Raw genomic sequence first — 7,651 nt, 5'->3', positions numbered from 1 at the left:
CAAAAATCGGAATTCTGTCTTAAACAGGGTAGGAGAATCAGCGATATTTGTCTTTAACAGGGTCAGGGTATGAGGGGCCGTTCCGCACCTTCCCACCCAGGGATATATCAAGTCCCCCCCCCGGGGGGTTTTGGGGGACGCTTTGTCAAAATTAGAGACGATTGTATGGATTTTGAACCGTATTTCAAGGTTCATAACTTGGTCTCCGTTCGTCCATAAAGCATCGTACTTGGTCAAATGACCAATCTTAACATGATCTTTCATGTGGTGGTGTCAGTTTATCGATTAGTTCAAATTTGAAACTCGCCCCAGTTCCCTGCTGAATTTCGGAACGGCCAATTAACCTGTGATCAAGCGTACTTTTCTTGAGACAGGGCGCTAAAAAGTACGCCTGATACAATTATTTTCTTAATGAGTCGTCTGCCACCTAGCCTCCTTCGCAGCCGTTTTTAGGCGCGTCCCTCCCCACAAACGGCGTTTGTGGGGAGGGACGAGCCTAAAAACGGCTGCGAAGGAGGCTATCTGCCGCCCACCTGTCAAGAGTGATGTTATCATGTGTCATGCTATAAATGTGAGCCAATCAGATTTTACCGAAAATTACCTGCACGCTGCGATTCAAGTAAAGACGCGACAAAAACAAAACAGCACCCTGGCTTTGATGTCTGCAATCTTAGCTATTTCTACAAATCCCGCTTGACAGTTGGTGCGGTTTCTCTAATCAAACCATCAAGGAACAAATAATTTCGAGATAAAATGGCAGAAAAAGCCCGAATTCTTAATGTCATCATCAGGCGCAATCAACAGTACAATAAACTTTATTTAAACTCGAATATTTGAGATGCCAATAAAAGATGCTATAAAAATAGATATGAGGAAAATGGACTTTGAGAAATTCTAGTTTTTCAGCAGCAGCTACTCAGCTATCATTTTGTTAGAGGTGTGTTCAGATAGCTCAGCGATTCCGTAAACAGTGTCGAATTTCTCTGTCAAGCTCGGCTGATTCCCCGAATGTGGCAGCCCTAAAGTTCTATTCGGTTCTTTTTGGATTCGCAACTTGTTGCTTCCGAATATATTCCAAAGGACTTGCCACAACTACAAACGTTTTCGAGTTGGTGGAAGAAGAACGATGCATTTTCTTCTAGAATGTTCGGGCCTGTATTAATAAAATTATCGCCAAATCCCGTAGGAAGTACAATTGTAATGCCTTCTTTTACTCAAACCATTCTTCGGATGCATTCTCTCCGCTCTTCCTTCAAAGGTTTTTGAAAAAAAATCTGAATTCGAAGCAACAGAAGCTGTAAACAGAGCCTAAACATTTGCAATTCTGTAACCAATCGGAGAAAGGCTCCAAGAGCTCTAATGTTTTTCGGCCAATCAGAGTAAAGTCCAGATTCTGGACTACGGGCAGACGACTCGTTAAGAAATTGTATCAGGCGCACCTTTTCGTACCTTTTCGCACCATGTCTAAGGAAAAAATCGCAGGTTACGTGGCAATGTCTTGTAGATGCCTACTGTACAACGTTGGTAGTTTAGGGCGGTCTAGCAGTTCTTGATAGGACGCTGATCTGGTTTTGCACACCACTCTAAGCGCTCGTTCCTGAATCAGCTCGAGCTTTCTCCGATCCGATGCATTGCAGAAGTTCCAGACTAGATGGCAATAGGTCAAATGGGGCAGAATCGATGACTTGTAAAGCGAAAGGTGAAAATAATCGCCAACCGGTGTTTTCGGCCCCTTTAAACTTTTTACGAGGCCGTTAAAAGTACCAGAGGATAACCATTTTTCTAGGAAATAATAAATTGACCTCTTCAACTTGTATGTTTTGTTTTTCCCATTTCAGACCACGTGAAGTTACTGTAGAGAACAGTTTCTTTCAAATGTTGTCTTATGCGCGCGCTTAGGGTGCGTTCGATTGACCTTATTCCGGAATAGGAATATATGGAATAGGAGTTTAAAATCCTTCACTTTTACAGAGCTTCACATTTAAATTGTCAAACCCCTGCTAAAATGTTATTTTAAACACATTTTTATTACCCTTGTTGCTTCAAAACGCCAGACATACCCTTTTTAATCATCACCCCTTGTATTCTTATTCCGGAATAGGGTCAATCGAACGCACCCTAATTGCTGGCGAGCCTTAGAGAGGCAGCAGCCTATTCTTGATATTAGCGAAAAAAATCAAAATTTGTGGGATGTAAGATCGGAAGCATGCGCAGTCGATTGTGGTGTTATCATTTCTGAAATCCGGGGTATTGATACCCGTTATGACGTCACATGCACGTGGAAGGGTATCTTACAGCCTCACAGCCTTCGAGTCGAGTACTTTTCCAATGCGCCGTCGTTGATCATCATTCAACCGTACATGTACAGATTTTGAACCTCTTACATTTGAATACCGAGTCAAATTGTTAGTGGGTTGCCAGTATGGCAATCCCAGTCGGGAAGTGGGTGGAATTTGTTTGTTTTGTTTTGTTTTTTTTTTAATTTTCCGTGTCGGTAAAAGTCTTGCCTGTCACTCCCCCGGTAAGTGGTGTGTTTGTGCTTAGAGCCTTCTGCGTGTATTTTCTTAGGATCGAGAGGGTAGTGGAAATGCATAGATTTCTCTGGTGGACACAGGAGAATCATTAACTTAGCCTGCAATGGCGTCGAAAGTCATGTAACGCGAATGCCGTTTTAGTGGATCCTTAAACAAAATATACCCTTATGGAGCTCAATAATGGTAAGTCAGTTGGATAAACTAGGCAGGCGGTGAAAAACCAACACCTGGAATCTCAAAAGCGTCGAGTAATGGACTTCGACAACAATCTATCACCCGTCGAGCTGAAATCAAAGTGAGCTCTATTTCTAAAATAAGTTTTACCAAGTGAGCGGTTAGGAAGAACACTGAAACCAAATAAAATTCTCTGGTAACTTATGGGTTCAACAAAGACAGAGAACGACTCGAACACCCTACGTGGATCTGTGATCAACTCTGCACAGTCTTTAGGTAAAAAAAAAATAACTGGAAAGAATTATTATTTGAAAGAAAGCTTGTCGTGTGTTTTGTGCTTCATTATTCAAGGAAAAGGTTTTTCATGTAAACGGTTTGATCCTGAAATTTAGTTTGTTGCAATATTGCGCATATTTGACACGATTGGATTTCTTCTCTTCACGCACGCAATGAAATAGAAGGGGTTTTTGCCTCTAATAGCAAATATGTTGTTTGTTTCAAAAAATTGTTCGCTGGAAAAGGTGGCCTTTATGAATTCATCATGTTTTATGATATACGAGCTTAACTGGATAGTTTTTATGGCAATAGTAAAGCATTTTCTTGTCAAAATGAGGTTAGCGTCTTTCTGGTGTGTTAACTGACTTAATCGTGAGTTTGTATTTGCCGTCTGCCGCGTAACCTTGATTTCCACTCTCAAAATTACCTCCAGAACCTACTTTTTGCGTAGAATAAGCTTTTAGAATGATGTTCTTGTTTTGCATAAAGCAAGCTAACAAAATCAATACCTTGCTGAGTTCGCATTTGTTAACGTTAATAGTATTTTCGGTCCGATGCTTCTGTTTTATGACGGGTATATTGTTTTGGTCTCCCATCCCAACACTAACCCCGCTGGACAGCGCTTACTTCAATGAACTTTGGTATTACAAAGCTGTCAGATGTTCAGAGGGTACGCTTAAACTTGTGGTGAAAAGAAGTTGTGAGGGAACTTGAAAATTATCAACATGTCAGCCCAGAAGCCAATGTTTCTCGCTCCTCTTTCATTTGTTATTCTTCAGAGACTGGAATGCTGTAAATCAATACCATACAATTCAGTGCCTTCTGATTTTCTGTAACATGTACCACAGGCAACCCAGTGTATGCTTCACGGAAGCATCTCGTTCTTCAACGTCTTCAACGGTTTGAGCGAAGAGAAAATCAGTTCTCTAGCTAGACCACAAGCAGTCGTCTTTCTTTCCTCAGAGCCATGCACGACGACTACAATTATTATTTTATGCAAATTAGTGGTAAAAATGAGACGTGTCACGCAATCGCGCGCTCAACAACCGTATCAAAGAAAAATAACAGACTGCTCGCAGTCTATTTATCAAGTACGACAATAAATTTAAATGAACTACGCTCAGAAGAAGAAAATAAATGGTAATCGAGAAACAATGGCTTCAAAGCTTACATGAAGTTCAACTTCTTTTTCACAGCAAATATAAACGTGTACTCTGAGCGTCTGACAGTTTCCACGTCAAACCACGGGGAGCCCACACAATCTGTTTGTGTAGCCGATTGTTATTCTATAGTAAATGTACTGGATTTACCGTTTGCTTCACCTATAGCGATATATCGTTAACTATGTATGTAAATCAATGATAAATAAACGTTAATTACCTTACCTGTGGTTTATATTCGTCCTTTTACCTCAAAAGCGGTTTTTTGAGCGATTTTGAATGAATTTGAGTTCGCCGTTGACTGTTCCATATATAAGAATGGAACGAATATAAACCACAGGTAAGGTAATTCAACGTTTATTTATCTCAAAAAGACACCTGTTTATTTTAACTGGAATTGCTCTACTTAATGGTCCACCATTGCTAACTTTAAGTTCTTGAGAGAGCTGGATCGAGGAGAAAATGACGTCAAAGGGTCACGGTCAACACTCATGGCCATCCCTCAAACTGACATTTCCCTTTTTATTTAACTTACACGACGTACAATCTACTTTAGACTTCAAATCTACTTCAAAGAAACAAACGTTTTAAACATGCAGAGAAGATTCACAATGCATGGGCGAGGCAAGGACTTAAACCCAGATTGATGGCTTCTCCTTACAATTTCCGATATCCACTAGGTTAACGAGATCAGCGCGGCTTAGCTCAAAAACGCTATTTCTTGTCGATCTAAATCTCCAATTCTGCCAGTTTTCATTCTTTTTACAGCTGTAAGCTATAAGTGTTGACCAAGGCTCACTAGCTTAAGAATGCAATGCGTGTATACGCCGGAGAATTAATATGCAGCACGGGAGTTTTGGGCTTTCAGACTTTAAAAACTCGCGTTTTGCATTCACACGCTGAAATTTGAGCTTTTTACCCCACTTTCCCCTGCATCCAACCCTCTGAGGTCCAATCGGTCAGTTTTGAACGTGAGTAGTGGTGGACCATGAAATCCAAACCTTATGCTCAAAGTAAACGGCTTTTGGATGAAAATCAAAGCTCAAAATTTTGCCAGTCACAAGGGCGTACCTAGGGGCGGGGGGGGGGGGGGGGGGGCCTGTGGTGCCAAGTCAAAGAATCTCCAGAGAAAAGATAGTTAGCAGTATACATGTGGTTGTGTGAAGACAAGTCAAAAAGGAAATCAGCTAACTGGCTTACTTCCGGTTGCCGTCTGCGTGCCGTCTCATAAACGTCACGTGCTTTAAGCTAGCCTCCTACCTTGTAAGGGATTTGAACTGAGCGCACGCCCTGGCCACGCACGTTAATACTTAGCGTCTCGTGACACCTTACGTCGAAATCAAATCAATTGAAGGACGCCATTGGCTAACTCGTGGATGAATGAGTATTTTACGAGCGGGAAGCTTGCAGTGAACTTGCACTTTGTCAGAAGATGGTTAGTGACATGCAACTTAGTTCCCTTCCGCAAAACTCAGTTGGTTGAGCCCCGGGCTGCGACACGGGAGGTCGCTGGTTCGAACCCAGGCCGAATCAACACTCAGAAACTTAAAATAACTGAGGAGAAAGTGCTGTCTTTGTAATATCATCTGCAAATGGTTAGAATTTCAAGTTTTTTCGGATAAGGACTATAAACCGTAGACCCCGTCTCACAAATATCTTTTATGTTTATAAGCAACCTCGTTCCCAGGGTCTCTCTTCTCTGCTTCCATTGTCGCTGAAACGAGGTTGGTTCATAAGTTCCCTATGGGACGTTAAAGAACCCACTCACTACTTGAGAAGAGTAGGGGGTGAAGTTCCCGGTGTTGTGGCTGTCCTCTTCTCTCCAACAGAATTGGCCGGTCTGACGGTGATGTCTCGAAAAAGGCGTGCGGTGTTGTATGAGGCCACCCAAGCAGAAACAGCCATGAGTCATAAAGGGACTTTGCCGAGTGCTGGAATATGTAGACGTCAACGAAGGCTTCCAGATTCCTGAAACTTTGAAGCGTTTGGCTTAAAAACGACCTTGGAAATTTATTTTGCTAATGCCCTCCCAATAGGCACGATATTCTTCCTAGCCCGTTCAGTATTTTTGTTCAAATTTTCCCAAGCCCGTTCAATTTGAAGTTCCGGTACTAAACTCGTGAAAATCATGAAAGTTATTCACAATTGACTCAAGCAGTATTAAGACTTAACCGTTTTGTTAAAAGGTGAAAGTCAATGTTCGGATCAACAGATCGTTTTCACTGTCACGCAGCGAAAACTAAATTCGAAACTCTCCAATGAATTAGCCAAGAACTCCCTGGCTTTGCATTGGAGGTGGGGAAGCGCCCTGGGGACGAGACAAGAAACGGATTGATTTTTCACGTTTGTGGCAAATCGCCTGGATAAAGGACGTTTTTGCTCAGAATCGACTTTATTTGTGGTGCAACGATGATTTTATCAGTAAAGGAATTCCACATTACCATTTTCGAGTTTTAAACTTGTGATTAACTGAAGATTTCCCCTAAACACCCAAAAATAACGTGACATAGCCCCTTTAAGTCATACATACATACTTTATTCCGGCTCCCTTATACAGGGCTATTCTGCCATAATGCAAATAAATGGTAAAAAACATAAAATCTATAAAAGGATGAGATTAAGTCTACCTGATTAATTAGGTAAAGATAAGACGCTAAATAAGTGATAAAATTTAGTAATCTATATACTACGAAATAATTACTATAAGAAATGTTGGACACTGACTTATTTGAACGTCAAACAACGTTCTCAAAAAACTTGGTAAAGACGTTTCGACCGAAAACCTTCGGTCATCCTCGGTTTGAATTTGAACAAAAAAGCGACAGCTTCTTTCAACGGTTCATATTTGCGTATGAGCGTGCCTACTACAAGCCTGAGTACACGTGATCTCTGCGCGAGACGAAGAACATTATGGAAGTGAAACATAAATATCTGGAATTTCTATATGTTCATTCCCCGCATTCTGGTCTCTCTTTGAATGCCAAGCCTCCAGGAAAAGTCTCTTGTGATAGTCAACTGCCTTGTCAACTATAGTGGCGTGGTCAAAGTCCATATTATGGCCAGATTGCTTTGCGTGTTGCGCAATTTTAGAATTGCCGTCGCAAACACGGACAGCTCTTCTATGTTCACTAAGCCTTGTGGCAAGAGCTCTATCCGTTTGGCCATAATATGCGAAATTGCAGTCAAGGCAGTTTACTTTGTATACAATACATCGAGACTGAAACAAGGTTGGTTTGTCCTTTGGTCTTGAAAAGATTGTGTGAGTGGTTTAAAACCGGGTTTTGCTAAAAGCAGGCCCGCGGCCCAGCGGCCCGCGGCCCACGGCCCGCCACAGACCGGCGGCCCGAGGGAGGGAGGAAAACCGGAGTACCCGGAGAAAAACCCTCGGAGTCAGATTGAGATCAACTGAAACTCAGCCCACATACGACCCGAGGCCAGATTTGAAGCTGGGTCACAGAGGTAGGAGGCACATTTGATGACCACTAAACCACTCTGACTCCCCTAGAA

The sequence above is a fragment of the Montipora foliosa genome, chromosome 6, assembly GCF_036669935.1.
Source record: "Montipora foliosa isolate CH-2021 chromosome 6, ASM3666993v2, whole genome shotgun sequence".
NCBI classification, from domain to species: domain Eukaryota; kingdom Metazoa; phylum Cnidaria; class Anthozoa; order Scleractinia; family Acroporidae; genus Montipora; species Montipora foliosa.
Note: the sequence above shows the minus strand (reverse complement) of the source record.